Genomic DNA, 25,266 nt, shown 5'->3' on the forward strand with positions numbered 1-25,266 from the left:
AATTTCGTATAATCTATTTGGTATGTTATCTTTAGAAACATGTAAAGAAAAAAAAATCATGAAAATTTTCTTTTTGTTTATTCGGCTGTGCTAAATTCTAAATTATATTTTAGGAGGGAGTTAAATTATACAATGTTCATAAAAAAAATATTAATGAAAAAAGTTACTCTATATAAATTGATAACCAATCAATATATATATATAAAGGAGGATCATAGAGGAGCTGATGTGGCACCTCTCTATGTCCTCCATTTCAATTTCTTTTTTTCCTCCTTTTTTTTTTTATTTTTTTCATTAAATAATTTGTTTATTAATTAAAAAATTCATTCATATTTATTATTCTAATTATACCTAATAAGTTACAACAAAACCTCCATCTATTTACATTCCCTACTTAAATAATATGTCTCTTCAACTTATTTTTAATTATTATTATGGTTTACATAAACTATAAATAACAACTATCTATGTTCAATGATCATTCTCATTTTCTCATTCTTTCTTTTTATTAGTATAATTTTTTCCTCTTTTACATTTTTTTTCTTCATCTTTTTCATCAATCGTGTACTTAATAAGTTCACTATATGATCTTCATATTGATAAAGATCATAGATATATTCTTCAAGATTCATCTAATTGATGTTTGCATTAGTTTGATACAAGTTTATGAAAATGAAGAAGGAATTATAATTATTTCAAGATTTCATCAAGAAGATGGTCATATTAGTAAAAAAGTTGAATGATTTCCAAATATTTTGAAGATTAATTCATTCATGTATTGTTTTGATTATGTTTTTTTTTAGATATATAATTTCATGTTATTCAACAAAAATTAAATTATGAAACTCTACTAATCAACACATTAGAAAGCTCAATTAACATTATTTTCTTCATTTTACTTTGTTCTTTTTCTTTTTATTATTATTATTATTATTATTATTATGTAGGGTTATATTAGTTAAATTACATATTGTATTAAATATTTCTTGAGCGGTGTGTATCAACTTGACAAATAATTTCGAACGGAGGGAGTAAATTAGAGAATGATCAAAATAGTCTTTTTTTTCTTTTATGATTTAGTGGTAATTTTAGATTTATTATTTTTTATGATTAAATTTATTTTATCCTTTTACAAAATTTATCATATATATCTTTAAAAGGTTTTTAAAATACAAATAGTAAATTATAATATACCAAAAAGTCAAATTCAATAACTCTCTATATTTCGAATAAGTTAAGTATATTTTTTAAAAATATTTATTAAATTAATAACAATATCTAACTTTCTAGAAAAAAGAAATGAAACATGTTATAATCAACAATAAATAGCCCAACATTAATTAGCATTTAATAGACAAATAAAAAATAAGCAAAAAATAACCCTAATTAATAGGTGTCCAAGATTAATTGTCAATTTAAACAATTAACAAATAGTTAACCCATTTTTTCCAATTTTACCCTTAATAATTAGTTCATTTTATTAATTACTTATTTAAAGTTACATGACCACTTTGATTTATTAAAGGTTACTTTTACAGTTTTCAATAAAATGCCAACTATTTTAAGTACAATTTTTGAAGAGTCATTAGAGTAGTATATATTTCATTATGAACATTGAGAGGCCACAAGACAATACTCAAATAGAGAACAAAAAAAATTCCAATTGCCTTTAACAAAAACAGCATAATCATGTTAAATTTGGTTGAAAATTTTAAGTTTTCATATTCAAAATTTGAAAAATGAAAAAATTTATCCACCAAAAAGCGGTAAAAATTTTCGTGGAGTAATGTAGAGTCTGGGTGGACCTTTTGCATTCTTTAATCAATTGAAAAGTTAATTAATGAAGAGAAAGTAGGTACATACTCCCTAATTAATTGACAACAATTGATTGTAGGGTTATATTAGTCAAATTACACATTGTATTAAATATTTCTTGAGCGGTGTGTATCAACTTGACAAATAATTTCGGATGGAGGGAGTAAATTAGAGAATGATCAAAATAGTCTTTTTTTTTCTTTTATGATTTAGTGGTGATTTTAGATTTATTATTGTTTATGGTTAAATTTATTTTATCTTTTTACAAAATTTATCATATATATCTTTAAAAGGTTTTTAAAATACAAATAATAAATTATAATATACCAAAAAGTCAAATTCAATAACTCTCTATATTTCGAATAAATTAAGTATATTTTTTAAAAATATTTATTAAATTAATAACAATATCTAACTTTCTAGAAAAAAGAAATGAAACATGTTATAATTAACAATAAATAGCTCAACATTAATTAACATTTAATAGACAAATAAAAAATAAGCTAAAAATGACCCAAATTAATAGGTGTCCAAGATTAATTGTCAATTTAAACAATCAACAAATAGTTAACCCATTTTTTTTTCCAATTTTACCCTTAATGATTAGTTTATTTTATTAATTACTTATTTTAAGTTACATGATCACTTTAATTTATAAAAGATTGCTTTTGCAGTTTTCAATAAAATACCAACTATTTTAAATATAATTTTTGACGAGTCATTAGAGTAGTATGTATTTCATTATGAACATTGAGAGGCCACAAGACAATACTCCAATGGAGAACAAAAAGAAATTCCAATTGCCTTTAACAAAATCAGCATAATCATGTTAAATTTGATTGGAAATTTTAAGTTTTCATATTCTAAATTTGAAAAATGAAAAAATTCAACCACCAAAAAGCGGTAAAAACTCTCGTGGAGTAATGTAGAGTTTGGGTGAAACTTATTGTATTAAATTTTTCTTGAGCGATGTGTATCAACCTGACAAATAATTTCGAACGGAGGGAGTAAATAAGAGAATGATCAAAATAGTTCTTAATGTACGGACTTAGATTGATTTGGTCTCTCATATATGTAGTTTATGAAAAAGGTCCTTAATCTATGTTAAAAATTTATCAATTTAGTCTTTCACCCTAAAATCCTAGCCATACAAAAAAAACTCTGTATCAGTTCCAAAGGATGAAGAAAACTCTCGTCTTTCCAATAAAACTTCATGCACTAGATGCAGTCCGATAAGATGATGTTAACATACGAAGCTGCCGAGAATCAATGAAGCGCAAAAATGATTGACTCGAAGAAACTATGATATAATTTATTTTAATTTCTACTTGTGTTGTTGTAGTATTAGTCGATAACATTTAAGGTGGTCATTTGAAGGCCAATATATAATCTTAAATTTCATTTAGCAACCTTATAAATAAGGCAAAATTCTCTCTACGATTCATTTCTAGTTTGAACTCGTGATCTAATATTTTACCGACCACCATCTTAGGATCTGATGCATCCTTTTCTCCTATTCTTTGCGCGATATTAAGCTTCAATGGTGTGAAAAGTAGACTCGTCCAATTAATAAATAAGGGACAGTGAACGAATAAGATTGTCAGCCTCTCTCTATATTATCATGTCTCGTCTGACAAATTTATATGCCTTGGTGTAGTGAGGAAAGGAAAATCCTACTAGATAAATACAAGGAAATGAGCCATCGATATGTTGTATATGAAGTTGATGCATTCGTCATGTGAAATAGGATCGAAAATCCTATTGATCCAATTTCTAGCACCAGATAAACTTTTCCTAGTATGTTCATTTTGGTCTCGTCAAATGTCACAACTTGAACGTTGCTTCTTGTCATATATGCTCATTCCGATCTCAACTCTTTTTAAGTGTACACAATGATAAAGTCGATTGCATGATTGTGTATGATTTCATGCGACAGTAATAGAACATTGTCTTCATCAATAATGAGGTACATTATTAGTAGGAGTTCGAAGCCTAAATGGTATAAAATATTAACGAAAATTTTAAAACGGTATATAAAATTTTATATTAACAAAAATGGTAAAATCGCTAGAACAATAGCGATTTACTCCACCGGAAAAAGCAAAATCGCTGCTACTGCAGCGATTTGAATTTTTTTTAAAAAAAATAACATTTTGCAAAATCGCTGCAGTAGCAGCCATTTTGCTTTTTTTGGTGGAGTAAATTGCTGTTGTTCCAGCGATTTTGCCGTTTTGATCAATATAAAATTTTATATACCGTTTCAAAATTTTTGTTAATATTTTATATACACCAACAACATCACAATTATAGAGGTGTCTATGGTGAAATCTCATGGTTATTAAACTCCTCCATATCACCTTTCTAATTTACTTGTGATCATTTCTCTATGCATCATATTCGTGCAAATACCAAGCACAACTCCTAAGTGCATCAAGTCAAAATAGCTTTTAAGCACTTTTACCGTGTTTGCATAAAAATAAAAATATTTTTAAGCACTTATCTTAAGCTCATCCACACAACATAAAAAAAAAAAACTAGCTACAAATGGCTTGAAAAAAACAACAAAATATTTATCACCATATGAACCATTGCTACAGCAACATCATCTATTCTTTTCACACAAAAAAAAGAAGCAACTACACCATGTTCAAAAATAAAAAGTAGCAGCAACACTATATTTCCTTCACAAAACAAGCAGTGTTTATGTCCATCACACACAAAAAAGTTGTGGCACCATGTTTAGCCTATCCAAAATTGGAAGCAACACCATATTAAGTATTAAAACAATCTTTACTTGGTTCAGAATTTGGTCTTCTAACCTGCAAGTGTTAGAAGACATGAATTCCATCTTTCTGCTTTCTCCCTATTAGCTTGGAATCTAGTCATAAGAAGATATCTTAATTTCTCCAATAAAGTTACGATTGGCTTGTCTCGAGCATCAAGAATCATACTGTTAAAACATTCACACATATTATTCAACAAAACATCACACTTAGCACCTGTAGAAAAATGTGATTTAGACCATTCAATAGGTGGTTTTTTATTCAACCATGCAGCGGCTTTGACATCTAATTTATGCATCTTCTCCATGCAAATTTTAAAAAACTCAACATTTGAAGCATTTGCAGCAGCCCATAGAGCACTCTTGAGGGACGAACTAACAAAACCAACCCTCTTAAAATTATTATGGAGGTGTCGCACACAAAATATATGGTCAAACATATGGTAAAATCTCATTAAATGCTTCGACAAGACCTTTTTGTTTATCCGACATAAAGGTCCAGATTTCTTGATCGTCAATCTCTAAGTCACCAGCCAAGTGGTTTAAAAACCATGACCACGTCTCCTTGGTTTACCTTTCAACAACGGCATATGCTATTGGGAATATGTTATTGTTAGCATCTAGACCACTGCTGTCAATAATTGAAAGCCTCTTTACAAGCAGCAAAACATAACTAGATTCTTTGAAATCTGTATGGCTTATTAGGCATCTCATTATCAGTAAACTTCATATAAATTGAAGTGCCTGGATTTGTTTTGTCAATTTTATGAACATAGTCCCAAAGAATAGCAAATTGACCTTTTAAATTTCCATCAAGTAATGCTATTGCCTTTTTCATAGCCGTCCTAGCTTGAGTTAAAGTAACATGAGCTTTAAGCTCGACACTGACTGTATCTCTGAATTCAGACATCTTCCAAAATTGGATTTTTTCCATCAGTCTTTGCATTGTGCTTCGGAAAATCAAAACTTTCATTGTCTGAATCACCATTCAAACTCTTATTGTCTTCAGAGTTAACACAATCAGGATCCCCATCTTCATGTAACATCTTTTTTTTTGAATTTCATCAGTAATAATCTCTCTGCCATCCTCAAAACTATGTTTATAGCGTCCTTGTTTATCAACCATCAGCTCGTCATATGAGAATTCATTTTCGGAATCCTCAAAATCATCTCCCGAGGATAAGTTTTCCCTTTCAAACTCTTTGTCAACAGGTCCAACGACATCTTCATTCTCTGGAATGCGACTAGTTCTCCAACCAAACTCAATTGGAGCGTCTATTCCAATATAAAAAAGTCCAAATGCTCAAAATATAACTCTACTACTCTATCTTTAGGGATGAATTTTTTTATGTTATGCGCTTCAACCTCCGTGGAGACTAATCTCCATTTGTTACCAAGCTTCTCACATTTATGCCAAAATATTATTGAATCAGTCATGTAACCACATAATTCGACCATCTTCTTCAAGTCAGTAAGATTGAGATTCTTCAATTCAACATAATCAAAGTAGTCAATGATACCACCAACATACTGTTTGGCTGGTTGATGTTTTATCAATCCATTATGCTAAATTTTGATACTAAAAAGCGACTCCTCGAACACAGAATCTGCAGTTAAAAGATTACATATTTTAGCCGATTAAAGACCACATTCTTGAATACACAATAACATCATAAATATTCTAGGTGTTACAAAACATGTATACTTTGTACACCATAACATCTAAATATTCTTGAATAGACAAACCAAAAAAAGCCAACAATAAAAATAATCATATCACCAAAAAGAAAAAAACGAATCTTATATAAAACGATTAGAAAAATAATACTAACAACCAGCAAATTTTGAATACTAATAGGCACTGGCCCTTGAATTGCCTCGACTAGAAGAAAAATAAATTCTTACATTAAGGACTATTATGATTATTTTCTCGAGTAAATAACATTTTATAAATTTTTTTTGTTTTCCTAGTATAATTAACCAATCATCAATAAACAACAAAAGTAACGAAAACATAAAAATTATATAATACAATGCATAACTGCCTAAAAACGTAAATTATGTATTTTCATATGTTTTTTGTTCGTTACTTGATAAAAAAATTCAATTATATACTTAGTATTTATTCACTTAGTGGTGTATTTATTCACTTAGTATTAATATGTATAGTTATGTTATCCCCTCAGTGTATACATATTTAAAAAATCAGTGAGTACATATTTAAAAAAATCAAACACTTTATATATTCATTCACGTATAATATGTATACACTGCATTGCATATTTTTTAAAAAAATCATGATTCATGTATGCATTGCAGTCATGGATACATATTCATATATCATTCACTCAAAATTTAGGCTTAAGTCATATGCGGCCCCTTAAAGTTGTTCGCATAATTCACTTAGACACCTCAACTAGGACTATTACCTATTAGACACTTTAATATTAAAGAATATGTATCTATTGAACATAAAACGAAAACTTTTTTTAAAAATATTTGCGTGTAATTCACGCGCATTGTCTTAAAAAAATGACAAATAAAATTATGACACTTGGCACATGGACCCAATCTAGCAATAAAATATAATTTTTTAATTTAAAAAAATGAAAAATAGTTTCCCTTTATTTATTAATTACAAAAATATTTAAAAAGAAAATCTCCCCCACCCCCACCTAACCCTTTGACCTTTCTTCTTCCTCTACCCAGTGACCCCGGCAGCCACCATTGATAACGGATCTTTAACAAAAATAAAAATCTCCCGTTCAAATTTATTCTCTTATCATCTGTTATTCCCCATTCGTTTTGAGATTTTTGTGAAAATAAATAAACGTCAATAAATTATTTTTAAGATTCATGACCAAGAAAAATTGAAAGTATGTTGAATTTTTTTAATATCATCTTTAATAAATTAATGAGTGACGATGTTTGTTCAATCGGAGTGATCGAAATAGAGATAGACGAATATCGATCAATTTTTAACTCCAATGTTCGAATTTTTCTTCTTCTCACATATTAAATTAGCAGATTTTTTTTTTACAAAAAATGAAAAAAAAAGAATGAAACAAAATGCTAAGAATTTTTAATTCATTAGAATGTTGGGGGAAGAAGATAACCACTGATGCTAAGAATTTTGAAATCATTAGAATGGTGGGGGAAGAAGATAACCACTGGTGCATGGGTATGGGGGTTGGGGTGGGGTGGGGTGGGGTTGATAGAAATAGGGAAGAAGAAGACAACTGTTCTTCTTCTTTTTTGTTAATTATTTTTTTAAAAATTAACTTAGGGGTATAAATTAAGAAAAAAAAGAAAAATATTATTTTTAATAAATTAACGCGCTCAAGGAAAGTGAATTACACGTTTTTTGCCATGTCAGCATTTTGTGTCTAATAGGAATGACTTTTGAACAAATAAAGTGTTCAATTGGCACAAGGATTAGTTGAGGTGTCTAAATGAATTATGCGGACAACTTTGAGTGGCTGGAGATGACTTAGGCCCAAAATTTATATACGTTCCAGATTCTTTTTTACTGTGTACATGAAAATTGCACATGAAATTTAGAATGCTCAAATAGCAAACACACAAGTCAAATTGGATAACAAGAAGGATTTACATGGCTAACATTTAGAGTGATGGATGGAGAATCCATAAAATTAGAATCAGAACTTTTTTTTTGTGAATAATCATAGGGATATCTTTCTTAAACATGACAATTGATACCTACAATCAATTACTATTATGTAACTTTTTGCCTAAATTAGATAGGCATAATACATAAATGTGCCCTTTAACTTGGCTTCAAATTATATTTATGCCCTTCAACTTTGGATGTGCACAAATAGACACTTAAACTTGTATAAAGTTGAAAAAATAGACACACATATCCTACATGTCATCCTACATGTCAGTTTTTGTCCTACGTGATGTCCTACGTGTATTGTGCCATGTAGGACTCATGTGTTTATTTATTTAAAAGTTGGATAGTTAAAGTGCTTGTTTGTGCATTATGAAAGTTGGAGGTCAAAGTTAAAATTTGAAGTCAAGTTTAGGGTCTAATATATGTATTATGCCAATTAGATACAACCTTCAATTTCAAAAATTAAAACCCCTAAAAAATTATACGACAATTCTAGATGAAACCAAAATAGGCTAACACTTACAAAATTGAAGAGTAGACATCAACAAACCATCAAAATTTTAAAAACGAAAAAGAAAAAAATAAATACTATATACAAATATTTTTATAGAACGCAAATATGTAAAGCTAATAAATAAAAAGTAAATCATCTTTTATTCAAAGCAACGAAGAAGAATATTTACATAATCTAGAAATAAACAAAAATCACAATTCAAAAGAATCATGTGTGAAAAAGAAGAGAAAAAAAGAAGCTACTTCCCGATAAAAAAGGATACCATGTTACCACTAATTATTTAATTTAATTAAAAAATTTCCCAGTATGCCACTAATTGCAAAATTTAAAAAATTCGCTTGTCAAAAAAATAAAAAAAATAATAACAGATAGTATTAAATAAATAGTATAAAATAATATTAGTATTTACTGTGTACTAATCCTAGTCCTATTAGGATTAGTACTCCTTAATTCTAGTCCTATTAGGATTAGTACTCCTTCTTATATCTCCTATATATATCTCCCATGTATTCCCTTAACACTTGAATACAATCAATATTCCTTCATGGTATCAAGAGCCAGAAAACCTAGATCTTCTTTTCTCTAGGTTTTTTTTTTCTCTCTTTAGGGCACCGATTGTTCCCTGTCTTCTCTTGGGCGGCGGCAGCCATGACAACCGAGGTGGATCCTCTCGATTCACTTCCTTCTGGCGTTAAACTCCTTCTCAGGCATCTTCATGCCCTGATTCCCGAAAAATTATCAGACATAAATTACCCTACATGGAAAATCACCGTTCTTACAGCCCTTGAGGCCAATTACCTTCTCAAATACGTCGATGGAAGCACAGAACCGCCGCCGGCAGTCATCACCGCCACGGACAAATCAGAAAAAACCAATCCGGCCCATGCCGCCTGGAAAGCCGTGGATGGCCAGATCCGATCATGTTTGATTGCGGTCATCTCTCCCACGGTTCAGAAACACGTCCGATCCTACACAACTGCTTCAGCCCTGTGGACGGCCCTCGCAACACGCTATGCATCAATTTCCCACTCTCATATTTTTCAATTGCGTGATCGTCTCCACACAATTACCAAAGGCACGAAAACTATGGCGGAGTATTTAGACGAGGTCTCCACCATCATCACAGCCCTCGACACCGTGAACGAAATCATTCCCGAAAAAGATCTCGTCATGTGCGTCGTTCGGGGGCTCCCATCAGCTTACTCCTCCATTAAACAGGCGGTTCGCATCAGTCCAACGCCCGTTGACCTGGCTACTCTCTCCTCGTGGCTAAAAAGTGAAGAAATCAACGTGGATCTGGAGAGCAAACTTCTTCTCCGAGAAGCCGCTGTTATGGAGCCGGCCACCGCCCTCACCGCAAGCCAGAACTATCGCGGGGGGCGTGGTGGCGGCCGGCAGGGGAGCCGCCATGGCTACGGCAGAAACAGCGGAGGCCGCGGGCGCGGCGGTCGGCAGGGCAGTCGTCCGCCGTACGACGGTCAGCAGCACGGCAGCAACAACAGCCTGCACTCCTTCGGCAGCGGCGGGCAGTCATCTTCCAGCGGCGGGCAGGGCACTTACGAGCGGGATCGTCCAACTTGTCAAATCTGTCAGAAAACAGGACACACCGCTGTTCGTTGCTGGTTTCGGTATGAGGAGAGCCGAAATAGTGATAACCGTGCCAATTATGCATCTCAAGCCGGCCCTTCCTCTGAATGGCTGTTGGATACTGGGGCCAACATGCACGTTACTTCTGATCTATCCAAGCTTAACGCTCCAAATCCATATCATGGCTCCAATGGTATTACTGTTGGCAACGGTGAGTCCCTTAATATTTCTCACACTGGCACGGGTACCATTAAAACCCCCACCGCTATCTTTCACCTAGGTAACCTTACCCACGTCCCTTCTATTAAATCCAATCTCCTTTCAGTTCACCAATTCACAAAAGACAATAATTGCTCACTCTTGTTCACCTCTAATGATTTTCAGATCCTAGACAATACTACCAAGAGGGTGATTTTTCAGGGCCCCTGTGAGCATGGTCTGTACGTTCTTCCTGGCACAAGTTCGTCTGCCCACCCAGTTTCAGAAAGCGTTCCTGTGGCTCCGGTGGCTCTTTCGGCTGATGGCCACAGTCTGTTGTGGCACAGTCGTCTGGGTCACCCGTCTACTCAAATAATAAATTCTTTAATGTCTCAATTAGGTTTTTCTTCCATTCATGTAAACAATTGTGACTCCTGTTCAATTGCTAAATCTCATAAATTACCTTTTACTTTATCTGAGAAGCGTACAACTGCACCTTTTCAACTTATTCATTCTGACCTATGGGGTCCTACTGCTGTTCCTTCATTTGCTGGTTTTCGCTATTATATTTGTTTTGTGGATGATTTTACAAAATACACTTGGTTGTACCCACTAAAACACAAATCACAGGCATACACCACCTTTGTCACTTTTGAAAAAATGGTCAAAACACAATTCAATTCTCATGTTAAACTTTTTCGAAGTGACAATGGAAAGGAATATGTCAATAACATCTTTGGCCAGTTTCTGCAATCCCTGGGAATTATACATCAAACCTCCTGTCCATACACTCCCGAACAGAATGGGGTGGCTGAGCGTAAGCATCGCCATCTCATTGAAACGGTGGTTACTCTTCTACATCAATCTCATCTCCCTGTCTCCTTTTGGGTAGAAGCTCTAGCCACCGCAAACTACCTCATTAACAGAATGCCCAGTCACACTCTCTCCAACAAATCACCCTATCAACTCCTTTACCAAGAACTTCCCAATTATACCAACCTCCGCGTCTTTGGGTGTCTTGCCTACCCTTGGCTACGCCCTCATATTACTCACAAATTACAACCCCGATCCCGTCCTTGTATTTTTTTGGGCTATCATCCTACCTCCAAGGGTTATCGCTGTCTTGACCCACAAACTCATAAAGTCTACATATCTCGTCATGTCAAATTTGTCGAAAATGAGTTTCCCTACGAGTCTATTTCCTCCTCCACAAATACATCATTCATTGGCGTCCTTCCCCTTTTTCCAACATACTCACAGGGTCCCTCACCACCTTCCCCCACACCTCCACCCACTACCCAACCACCCCTCATCACCCCTTCGACCGTCACCCACAATACACCCGCAACCACCACCCACACTCACAACCAACCCGAACCACCCCATACCCACAACATCTCCAGCCCGATCCGTTTTGGGTCCTTCCCGGCCACCCCCGAATCACCACCGCCCGTGCCACCCCCCAATACTCATCCCATGTTAACCCGTGGCAAAGCCGGTATCTTTAAACCCAAAACCTTTCAGGCTACCATACTACCAAATACACCCCTTCCCGATAGTGAACCAACAACCTACTCTGTTGCCTCAAAAAATGCTTATTGGCGTCATGCTATGGATGACGAGTTTAAGGCTTTGACTGATCAGAAAACTTGGGTTCTTGTACCTAAGCCCCATGGGCGGCACCCAGTGGGCTGTAAATGGGTGTACAAAATTAAACACAATGCGGATGGCAGTATTTCCAGGTACAAGGCTCGTTTGGTTGCTAAAGGCTACAATCAGGAGTATGGGCTTGATTACTCCGAGACATTCAGTCCTGTTATTCGGCAGGAAACCATTCGCCTGGTACTGTCACTCGCCGTGCGCAACAATTGGCTCATCAATCAGTTGGATGTTTCCAATGCTTTTCTTCATGGCATGCTTGATGAAACTATCTACATGACGCAACCACCGGGCTATGTTGATCCCCGCTTCCCTCAACATGTTTGCAAACTCCAGAAGTCTCTGTATGGGCTCAAGCAAGCCCCCCGTGCTTGGTACACACGTCTGAAAACGTTCCTCCAGGGACTCGGCTTCACGTGTTGCGTACACGACACGAGTCTGTTTACTCGACATTCAGCACACGGTACAGTCATTCTTCTTGTCTATGTAGATGATATCATTATTACAGGCTCTACTGCAGCTCTCATTCAGGATGTCACTCGAGCTATGCATACTACCTTCAAAATGAAGGACCTTGGCCCGTTACATTATTTTCTGGGAATGGAGGTTTCTCGGACAGGCAGCGGCTTGTTTCTTCATCAGTCAAAATATGCTCGAGATCTGTTGCAGAAAGCTGGACTGGAAAAATGCACCAGTCAACCAACACCGATGGCAGTCTCTTCGTCTACGAATGGAGCCGACACCCCCTTTGCCGATATCACCCACTTCCGCAGCCTCATTGGGGCTCTACAGTATCTGGCCATTACCCGTCCTGACATCCAGTTTGCTGTCAACCGAGTTGCTCAGCGCATGCATCAACCAAGTGAACATGATTACCATTGTCTAAAACGCATTCTCAGGTACATTTTTGGCACTCTTGGTCGTGGTTTACTCATTCGACCCGGGGACTTGGAGCTTCGGGGTTTCTCAGATTCAGATTGGGCGAATGATAAAAATGACAGAAAATCTACATCGGGGTTTCTCGTTTTTTTGGGGCCGAACCTGATCTCCTGGTGTACAAAAAAACAACCCAAGGTCTCTCGGTCCTCGACTGAAGCTGAATACCGCGCCCTTGCTCTTCTTGCTGCTGAGACCATGTGGGTCACATATATTCTTCGCGAACTCCGCGCCACTCACACTGTTCCTGCTCTCTATTGTGACAACAAATCAACCATCTGTGTGGCCAAGAATTCCGTCCTACACACCAGAATGAAGCATGTTGATACCGATTGTCTCTTTGTTCGCGATGAAGTTCAGGCCGGCACCATGACTGTGCAGTATGTACCCACCGAAGAACAACCGGCTGATATTCTCACCAAGCCTCTCCCGAGCCGACAGCACGATTACCTCAGTTCCAAGCTTCCGTTCGCTTCCGCTCAGCTCAGCTTGAGGGGGGATAATAACAGATAGTATTAAATAAATAGTATAAAATAATATTAGTATTTACTGTGTACTAATCATAGTCCTATTAGGATTATTACTCCTTAATTCTAGTCCTATTAGGATTAGTACTCCTTCCTATATCTCCTATATATATCTCCATGTATTCCCTTAACACTTGAATACAATCAATATTCCTTCAAAAAAGACTATATATTGCTAATTAGGTAATGAATTGTCATGCTATTCCATTTTTTTTTATTTTTAAAGAGGTAAGCCCATTCCAACTGTAATACTACCCCTTATTTTATAAAAAAAATGGAAAAAAATATTACTATATAATTTATAGACTTTTGTTTGGTTCATTAATTATTTATTATTTCTAGTATTTTATACTTTTTTTATTATTTTTATTTATTATGTTACGTTTTTTGAAAGTTAATTTAATTAATTTTTATGTAAATTAAATTATTAATTTAATAATTTTTTTAAAATAAATAAATATTTAATAACTACACGAAAAGTACTATAAATAGCAATTTTTTGCATATTAATATGATAAAAAATATATCATAAAATGTTGATTAAATTTCTTATAGTTTGACTGAAAAAAAGAAAATCATGACAATTAAAAATGAACGAAAAGAGTACTTATTATAAACCTTCGCAAAAATGTCCATATATTTCTTGGGTTTGTTTACAATATGAAAATATTATTTTGAAATTTTATTTTTTCTTGAACTATTAATCATAATCATGTCAAACAATTGTTCGGTCATACATTTTCTATCTTCTTAATAATTGTATTCGTAGCTATAATTAGAATTTTATTGCAAAATTTTCTCTGCTCAACCCTTTCTTTTTCTGTCTCGTCTCTCCTGCCTCTTCCTGTACAAAACAAATAAAATGTTTAACAATCGGTGTAATATAAATAGTAAATAATATAAAAACACTTTGAATAATGGAAACACTTTAGAAAATTTTTGCAGCTTAAGGATGTGTTTGGTCTAAGGAGAATTTTTTTTTTTTTGCACAAATAAGTGCTTTTGGGTAATTCCTTAAAAATGGGGGAATTTGGGTAGATTCATGCGCTAATTAACGAATGAAAAATTGAAGAATTTGGGTAATTTCTTAAAGATGCTCAGTAAATGAGAAAAATAAATATTAAAAATGTATGAGTATACGTGATAATTCTTGAACTCACTACAGAGGTCCTAATAGAGTTTTTTTAAGAAATCTTTTGGGAGGCTCGGAGCACCAAATTCCATAGGCTAATACACTTGAAAAAACCGAAAAATTTGGATAATTTTATAAAAAATGACATGTAACTGTGAAAATATGCTTTAAAAATAGTGTGACTATATATGATGATCCTCAACTCATCCCGGGGAATTCTTTTTATGGTTTCTACAAGGCGTCAAATCATGGGCTAGCTCAATAATTCCTAAAAAATGCAGTAAATGCAGAAATATGCACTAAAAATTGTTTGAGCTCCTAGTGATGGTTCCCCGAAGTTCTTTCAAAAAAACATTTTGGGCGCTAGATCAATGAGCAAAAATACACCAAAAGATTGTGGATTTCGAGTAATTCCAAAAGTGGTTTGTAAATGCAAAAATATGCATTAAAAAATATGTGAGTGTATACGATGGTTCCCAAATCATTTTGGAGGTCCTCATAAAGTTTTTTTCTAGAAATTTTCTTGGGTGGTTCAGGCCGCCTGATCCATGGGAAGCATACAAAAAGTCGAGAAATTTAAATAATTCCTAAAAATTGGCTTATGAATGCAAAATTATGCATTAAAAAATTAGTGTGAGTATATGTGATGATTCACCAATTTGTTGTAGAGGTCCTAAAGTTTTCTTAGAAAAATATTTTGAATGTTTCAGGGCACCAAATCAATGGACTAATACACATGAAAAATCAAGAAATTTAGGTAATTCCTACAACATGACCTCTAAATACAAAAATATATAATTAGTGTGGCTATACGTGATGGTTCTTCAACTCATTACGGAAGTCGTAATAAAGTTATTTTTGGGTGCTCCAGGGCGCCAAATTGATGCACTAATTAAGACACGAAAAACTGAGCAACTTAGGTAATTCCTAAAAAAATGACCTGTAAATGCAAAAAATATGCGTTAAAAATAATGTGAGTATACGTGATGGTTCCTCCAACTCATTACAGAGATCCTCACAGTGTAAAGATGAACCATATAGATTTTTGAAAGAGTTGAGTTAAAATCATATAAAATCAGTCATACATTCACAAACAATCATGATTCAACCTTTAAAAGCAACTTTAAAAGGAATTCACGAAGTTGAGTTGAAATTCTAGCTAATTGGGGTTTCTAGATTTGAGTTAAAAGCTTTTGAAAGGGCTCCCAAGGATGAAGAACTCCCATACCTATCTTAAAGCCCTAGTTGATCTATTTCTTGGTTCTTCAATGAATGTATTCTAGAAAGAGAAGATATCTGGGAGGGAATAGTTGGGTTTTGATTTGGGTTCTTGGGTTATAATGAGTTAGTGAGATTCTTAATGACATAAAACACTGTAGCTTAAAAGTTACAGGCCTATTAGGCATGCCAAGCTTGACCTACGCCACAACAGGACGTGGTCTAATCAACGACCAATAGATAGATGGCCAACGGTAGTTCACAAATTTTTGACAACTTTTTGGGTTCTCGACAGCCTTGGGGGTTAGGATTTAGGGTCCCCCTCAAGGACCCCTATTTGGTCCTTGGGGGGCCGTACCTTGATGTTTAATCTCTAGACACCTTAATCTAAGCTCGGGAAGTCAATATACAACCTACAACCAAACACCAAACTCAAAAGCTTACACGTTAGACTCTAGTTTTACCTATTAGTTTTCATTAGACTCGAGCTTGGTCTTACGAGTTTTTCGATTTGTTACATCCAATACACAGGAAAAATTGAGGGATTTGGATAATTCTTAAAAAATGGTCTGTAAATGTGGAAACGAGTGTTAAAAATGTGAATATATGTGGTGGTTCCCCAACTCGTTACGGTGGTCCTTATAATGGTTTTTGAGAATAAAAATTTAAGTGCTTTGGGCACCAGATCCATGATCTAATATATATGAAAAATTGAGGAATCTGATATTTCCTTAAAAAGAATTTGTAAATGAAGAAATGAGTGTTAAAAATGGTATGAGTTTACAGGGTGGTTCCCCAACTCATTACAGAGGTCCTCATATAGTTTTTTGAGAAATATTTTTAGGTGTTCCTAGTGCCAGATCTATACACATACAAAAAATCAAGGAACTTGGGTAATTCCTAAAAGGATATGTAAATACAAATATAAATGTTAATAAAATAGTGTGGGTATACGTTGTGGTCCTCAACTAATTACAAAGGTCCTCATAATATTTTTTGAGAAAAACAATTTAGGGTGCTCTGAGGCGCCAAACCATATGCTAATACACAAGAATAATTGAGGAATAGACAAAAAAGGAGGTTTGTAAATGTGAAAATGAGTGTTATAAAAATGGTGTGACTATACTTGGTAGTTCCCCAACTCATTACCGAGGTTCTCATAATTTTTGTTAAAAAAATTATTATGCTTTGGGCGCTAGATCCATGGGATAACACACAAAAAATCGCAAAATTTGGATAAATCCTAAAAAATGTATGTAAATAAAGAAAAATGCGTTAAAAAATGGTGTGAGTATACGTAGCGGTTCCCCAATTCATTACGGAGGTCCTCATAAATTTTTTTGAGAAAAATATTTTAGGTGCTACGAGGCGCCAGATCAATGCTACTGCTATAACACGTGAAAATGAATCACAAGAAAAGTAGTATAAATTATAACTTAGGCTAATACAAATTAGATTGATATCAAAAAGAAGAATAGTTCAATATCATACGGTAGTCCATAAAGGAAAACAATCAGACAGGCAAGATTTAACCAAGGTGTTTCGAACCGAAAATGGATAAAATGAAGGGATGCTAGCCTTGAATGTAGGTATATTCATGTTGAAGCAGCATTCACAGTTCTAACCAAAGTGATGCTAATTAAATATGCACAAGATGTAATCATAGATAAGGAAATATTCACATAACTTTAAGAAGAATTCTAACTTACATCTTGAAAAATAAATTGATATGAGAGAGGAGATCTGGAGAACAACACAAATGTATTGAGTATACTTCTACAAGTAGAGCATGATCTTAGAGGAGGTTGGTGTGTACACAGGGCTTAGAAGAATTTGTACTTGTAACAGGAATGGTGAGCAAATAGGTGTACATTCTTGAGTTCATCCAACATATCATTTAAGAGCAGAGTTTTCATGTGTAACAATCAAAAGAGATAAACACATATGATGCTGTTTCAAATCTTGAACATTAAGAAGAGAAAAAAATAGCTCATACATGATGATCATGGTAGGGAGCAAGTTCAACCTAAGCTTAAAAAAAGGACTACTCACAGGGTTGTATATTTAGGCTATCAGTAGGCACACAAAACAACCAAAATTATTACCAATCAAACTGAAGACTCAAATAATAATTCTTTAACCTACTAAACAGTCACTATCTAGTCTTAAACAAATTACTCTTTATCAAGATAAGCTCATTATTACAATATGAGAAATTAAGATGCTGCATAGCCATTAGAGCAATTAATGTCAAAAGATGCATCTCACATGATGAGTAAAGAAAGTAGCAATCGAATTCATTTTGATGTAACCAGTTTACCACCTAAATTTTCTTAACAATGCAAACATAAGAGGCATAACAATAATTAAAGTTAAACTAACAGAAACAAAAGGAGAAAATCAATCACAAGTAGTCAAGCTAAAATTTGAGCTAATAAAATATCTACCAAACCAAGACAAACAAAAGCATATAGGGGAGGAGGTCAAATTTCGGAGGATGATAAAAGCACCGTCAATTACGAACAGTCTGTCTACTACTCTGAATAGTTCAAATAATTGCATGAAGAGGCAAGTGTTGAACAAATTTTATCTGTCAATTGCTAGTGCACAATGCTACCTGGTGGTAGCATTACACTTCCATATCATATAAGGCTACATAGGAAGATGTTTCTTTCCCTTGGCACTCTAGAGCCAACTCCTGAAACCTTGTAACTTCTTAATCAAGCAGCAAAAAGAAGAAGATAACATTTTGCTACAAGAAGAAATCCTATGAAAATGTTCTTCGTCAGTAAAAAGAGCCCTAGTTAAAAGAAGAATTCAATTTTATAACCTCTTGAGGAGTGCCCTAGAACTAAAAATGTGTTTAACATGAGTTTTAAACATCTTCTAAAACTAAATTTTAGCACTAAAATGACTGTAAATGATAGTACATGCACTTGAAACCAACAAAAGCTTGATAGAAATCAAACTAGAACAATTGACTACTTAATGACTGTAATCCACAAATAAGTTCCTAAGTATTAGAGTCTTACCTAGCTGAGCCAGCTCTCTGTTCATGAAAATCGAAGGTATAAACATGGCCAGTGGGAAGCAACAGACCTTGCAAGCGAAGTTGTCAAAGATCCACTTCCAATACCAGATTCAAGTACTACACAACCAGGAACAATCTCCAGGTACATAACAACAAAACTAATATCAGCTATATAAAGGATCTGGGTTCTGTGACTCGGTACCAGCGTCAATACCTCAGGAGTTGGAGCTAACAAGTAAACAAAAGCACCTTTGTTACTCAAAACCTTGGACCCAAAAGTTTTACCTATCCATTCAGAATGCATAAAAGCACCAAAATGATTCTGCACAACCTCATTCTCACTGACCTTCACTGCTTTCATTGTGTCATGCCTCTCACACACAATGACCAAATCTCCATCTTTAATAAAGCGCTTAAACGATAATTTATTTGCTAGGTCAATCGGAAGTATCATTTAGAATGGTTGGATCTTAATTACCTGCCAAACATAAACCCAATAATTACTCGAAAGCTTCAAAAGTGCAGAAAAGAAAACAGCAGAGACTCAATAAGCTATGCAGCTTGAAAAACAGAACTGTAACCTTAACGATTCATCAAACCTAGAGCTTACTGGTTCGGTCAACCCTGTAGCTTTAGTCCAAATCTTATGTATTTGTCTTAAGAAATTCATTGAAAATGTGCAACACTTCTTGTAGTTAATGAATACTGGGCTTTACTGGACTTTAGGATAAGTCATTGTCAGTTTGTCATTGATGTCATCTGTTGCATACCTTTTAAGATGTTTCTCTTGTTGTCAAAGTAGTATCAAACTATGTTGCTCAGACTCTCCAAAATTGTTGTTGCACCTGAGTCGGATTCACCAAAATGCATCTGTTGACATTTTCGAAGAGTCAAAGCAACATATGCAACATATACAGATGTAGCCTGACAATGCTTGTATAACAGTTTGTATAAATTTTTGTATAACAGTTTGTATATTAGCCCCTAACAATGCTTGTATAACAGTTTGTATAAATTTTTATTCAACTTCCAAATGAAATGGATAATTATGACACTACGATGGAATCATTCATGCAGTGAACAACACTAACATACTCATTCAATTTTTAAAAAATTCAAAGGGGAAAATCAAGTGCTTGACCAAAACGGACTGATTTAGAACAAAAATAGGGTATTTAAAGAGAGAACAAAACCAAGATCATGAATTATAAATAGAGAACAAAACCAAGATCATGAATTATACTCTAGTTACCCTTGTCTCAAAAAAATTATACGCTAGTAGAAATAAAATCGCTTAAGAGACAAAAATTGCTTAATTTTTTCTCTGATGGGCACTCATGTATCTAGCTCACAAAAATCCTGAAAAACTATATCAATCAGCCATCTATCACCCAATTCCAAACTAGTTAGGCTCAACAAAACACAAATCCACTCAGATGTTTAAAAGGTAGATGTTCTTCCTCATCTTTTGTAAAGTTCAACTGCTAAGAGTTCCTCTTTTGTGTAACACGAAAGCAGTTGATGATTTCGACATCATGATGGAGCTTATAGACTATCTGCATAGTTCAACAGAAGACTTTTTTATTCTTTTTTGCAACTTTGTAGCTCCCTCACAGTGCAAACAGGATCCAGGGAAGGTCCTCACCCCAAGGGTACACCAAAGAATCCCTCTTACTGCTATAAGGTGAACTACTAAAATGTACCCTGGAAACTAAATCCACATATATTCATGTTTGTTCGAGCCAATTCACATGGCAAATAGGAACGCAATGCTGAAGAAGAAAGAAAGTTCATAAATGCTACTCCTAATTTTAACGGAAAACAAGAACTCAAACTCTTTGCAACTTAATGGGTATTTAATGTATCAATAATTAGTTAACTGAAGAGTTATGAAAAGAAAACAATAAGCATGCAATGACATAATACACTATATGATCCTACCATATTTTAGCACGCATATTATACAAAAACTCTTAAGAAACGCGTTGAATGAAGCAGTTGGCACTACTTCGGTCATAGCTAATCTTAACAAGGAGCAGAACGACTTGAGAGAAAGAACCAAATCACCTTATACCTATAAATTGCACATTATCTACTATCGAACTACAAGCTCAACAGAGGAAAATGAATATACAGGAGATTTTTAAGGAAATAGGGAGATTTGTAAGGAAATACGCAGCATGTTGAAGGAAAATAAAGCTGAAATGAGCTAAGATTCGGAAAGAAACATAATCTTCACCCTTTCGATACTAACTCGGCTATGAGCAGTAAACAAAAAACTAGATTAAAACGAGGCATGCTCAACAATAACGCAACAAAACATCAAAAAATCAAAAATAAATAAATAAAACTGTGTTATTTGAAGAAGGATACAACTACACCACATATAATTAGCCGGATCAGTTAATCTTTGAAACTTAGACCTATATGAATGAAAACACTAACAACAACCAATCAGATGCAGCACAATGATGCTTGAAGACATATAAACGAAAGAGTTCAGATTCAGCGACATTCCAATAGCAAACGAAGAAGAATACGAGATAAGCTTGAACGGTGAAACATAGAATCAACCATACTAAATCTAAAGTGGAAAAACAATATTAAGCATAAGCCAAAAGGGATCACTTAAGCATACATGTATAGCATGTACAAGCCACCAACACTCAAATCGATTAATAGCAACAGAACAACAAAATAGTGATTTCACTACATCGAAACGTCATATTGAAGCAGAAAAAAGATGAAGAGAGTATTATAGAGGAGGCATTACCTTTTTCCAGGCAGCGGATGGCACTAAGACGCGCCAACGACACCGAAACTTCCCACCACTTATGGGTTCTGCTCCGAGAAACAAGACAAAACCTCAAACAAAAGAAGAATAAAACAGCCTTCTCAAATTTTTAAACTTGTCATCACTCAAATTCTTTTCAGCTCATAAGAAAGCAAATTCATTTACACTACAAACTTGGACTGCTTCTGCGCTAATGATTTACTCTTCTGTATCCACTGGAAAAGAAAAAAATAATCATTTACTACACTTGTCTTCAATATAATTTGACTGATTTTTTAGAATGTTCCTCCTTCACAAATTTCGAAAACATTTCACGCTCGAGTACTCAAAGATTAACGCCTTATTACATGTTACTCTAGAATTAGTGCAAGCTTACTTGTAAAATCATCTAGAATCAGAAGGTAAATTTACCCCTCTCTTTTTCCTAATTTGATATATCTATGTCTAGTCCTCCCCAATTCTCTTACTTCAACCTTTTAATTCTTTTTTTTTATAGTGTAGTTCGACTATGAGAGAACGTCAATAAACAGAGTTGTTTTCATAGATTCCCTCTTATTGTCCTATTATATTTTATATCTCAATTTGATTGGGCTGATTGTGTAGATGACTAATTGATTATAACAAATACATCTCACTTTCATTCTCTATTTCTCTTCATTAAAAATTAAGGATTGTCATACAAAATAGGAAATAACGTACAACCAAAAGAAGAACCAAAAAATTATCAATTTAAGAAAAGGAAAAAATTCTGGTCAAGAATCAATCTCTAGAGCATATAACGGAATCACTCACCAATGCAAGTACAAGAGCTTCCCTATTACCCATTCTCAAGCCAAACTATAACAGATGTCATTGTATCCTCCAGAGATACTACTGAAATCCTCCACAAATGCAGTCTAACATCCTTACAGTTAGAGAGATGTATGAACAACAAAACCCTTTTTAGTCTGTAACAATTGTTTTACCAGTCCCTGTACGCATTTCAAGAAGACAATTCCCTTTTGCATCTAAATCTCTTTTTGGTTCTAAAATGAATTGATACTGTTCTGGATATATGATTTGGAAGATTTTTCAATAACATCTTCAATTAAGCAACGGACAAGAGCAATAATCTAATTTCTACATCGTCAGCGAATTCCAATGGCGAAAAGAATTTACCTCAGCGGCAACAAGATAGAAGTTGTCGGCATTTGAGCCAGTTTTGGGCTGTCTTTCCGCCAATTGAGGAGACTGCGAGATCATCGGAGTCGCCAGACATTGCAAGTGCGTCGATGAGGCAACAAGGTAAGTGGTAGCGAAATTCCACCAACACTACTACCGTCTACGGCGGAAGTCGCCATTCTTCTTTGGGGGGTTTTGGGTACCAATTTCTTACCGTTGGGTACCACTGGCTACTTTAATTCAAAAATGAGTCAACAGCCATCCAACGAAAATAGTAATATTTTATATAAAAAATATTCAAAAAAGTTATAAAAAGTATATATTCAAATATAGTCATATCTTATATAAAAAATATTCAAAAAGTTATAAAAAGTATATATTCAAATGTTACACATTCGTCAAATGTTTAATTTATATTTATTGATACCTTTTATTTTATACTAAATTGATAATATTTTACCACACATTAAAGTGTGTTTCAATTTCGTTTAATTTATATTTACTAATGCTATAATTTTATACTTGGTTGACAATATTTTTTGACAAAGTGTTGATACTTCAACTAACGCAGATCCACATTTAGTAGTGTCCTCGTTATTTTCGAATTCCAAACTCGCTTCTAATGATTAACATTCAAAATCACGAATGACCTCAATCACACCCTTGACAATATTGCATGATGCTAATGAACTAATACGACGTTTATGAACTCTGAGCGGAAGCTGAAACTTAGTTAATTAAAACATGTACCTAATATAAATCTAAACAAAATGATCGAGAGTTCCATGAAACTAAATAAAAGTCAATACTTTTTGAAAATAAAGAAATAAGTTGGTGGCACCCAACTATCTTAAAATAAACAACATACTTGATGATAAATTTACTACCCTCCGTTTCAAAATGAGTGACCTGATTTGACTTGGCACAAGGTTTTAGAAAATAAAGAAACTTTTGAATGTCATGGCTTTAAACATGTCATGTGACAAAGTGAAATTAAAATATTACCAAAAAAGAAAAGATGTCATTCTTTTTGAAACACACTAAAAAGGAAATGAGATCATTCTTTTTCAAACGGAGGGAGTATTAACTAATCCATGAAGTTTCCAAATGAGAAGGATCACCAACTGTTGACTAGGAAGTTGCAATATGTTTAACCACGAGTTTGAGATTGAGGGGTGTCGAATTATAAAGTAGTATGCACACAAAAAAATCGAATAGTTAGATCAAGAAAGATACATCAATAATAGGTCAAGAATTTATTTATTCAAAAGAAGGATTCCGCAAAAAAAAAAAGCCTTGATAAAAATATGCAATGAGATGAAACTAGAGAAGGATGCAAAGTGCTAATATATTATCGAAGAAAGAAAACGAAAAGTGGGTTGTTTCTAGGCTAGTCTCAAACCATAATTATGAACTTACTTCTCCACATAGCTAAAAAAATTTGTGTTCCAAAGAAACAAATGAGAAGCTCAAAAGAATTTTATTAATCTATTAGATAATTCAGGTGTTCGTCCTAAAATTACATCAGTATTAATTACTCAGGCAAGGGTTGTAGAGAATCTCAATTTAACTGGACGAGACATTCAAAATTTATTTGAATACTAAAAGGCAAAAGAATCTTGAGAAAGGAGATGTACAATTGATGTTGAAGTACTTTCAAAAGCGTCAATCTGAAAGCCCTGGTTTCTTTTATGCAATACAAATGGATGTAGAAGGTCATCTAGCTAATTCTTGTTGGGTAGATGCAAGATCTAGGATAGCTTATAAAAACTTTGTGGATATTGTCATTTTTGATCCTACATACTTGACAATAAGATATAAGATGCCTTTTGTCCCATTTACTTGAGTTAATAACCATCATCAATCCATTTTCTTTGGTTGTGCTCTACTTTGAGATGAAACTCAAGCAACTTTTGAGTGGTTACTTTGCACTTGGCTAGAGGCAATGCTCGATGTTATGCCTCGTATAATTATCACTGACCAGGATACTGCAATAACAAATGCAACCACTTTTGTAAGTGGTACATTGAAAAGAAAATTCCTGAATATTAAAGTCATGTTTATCATGATTTGATGATTTTAAAACTAAGTTTAGTAAGTGTCTTAATGGTACGACCACGGCTGAGGAATTTGAAGCTACTTAGATTGATATTATGAAAAACTATAATTTAGAAGAAAATAGTGGGGGCAGGGGGTAGGAGTGAAAAAATAAAAATTTGAAGTTGATAGTATTTTTAAAAAACAAAATTAATTTTTGGGGGGTTGGGGTGGGTGG

The 25,266-nt window shown here is 34.0% G+C and overlaps 2 long non-coding RNA genes across 3 annotated transcripts; both read right to left on the minus strand.

Moving 5' to 3' along the window:
* Positions 1 to 14,272: 14,272 nt before the first annotated feature.
* On the minus strand, positions 14,273 to 19,516 carry LOC114077515. The gene is made up of 3 exons (XR_003578758.1): positions 19,383 to 19,516; positions 19,038 to 19,264; positions 14,273 to 14,499 (listed from the first exon to the last, which is right to left on the minus strand). It is a non-coding gene; the product is annotated as an uncharacterized LOC114077515 (long non-coding RNA).
* A 287-nt stretch (positions 19,517 to 19,803) lies between these two features.
* LOC107021564 lies at positions 19,804 to 23,233 on the minus strand. 2 transcript variants are annotated; one of them, XR_001457040.2, is made up of 3 exons: positions 22,989 to 23,233; positions 21,810 to 21,877; positions 19,804 to 19,906 (listed from the first exon to the last, which is right to left on the minus strand). It is a non-coding gene; the product is annotated as an uncharacterized LOC107021564 (long non-coding RNA). The 2 variants fall into 2 exon arrangements; XR_003578757.1 differs by having other exon boundaries at positions 21,810 to 21,901.
* Between the last annotated feature and the right edge of the window lie 2,033 nt (positions 23,234 to 25,266).

The sequence above is a fragment of the Solanum pennellii genome, chromosome 6 (assembly GCF_001406875.1).
Source record: "Solanum pennellii chromosome 6, SPENNV200".
NCBI classification, from domain to species: Eukaryota; Viridiplantae; Streptophyta; class Magnoliopsida; order Solanales; family Solanaceae; genus Solanum; species Solanum pennellii.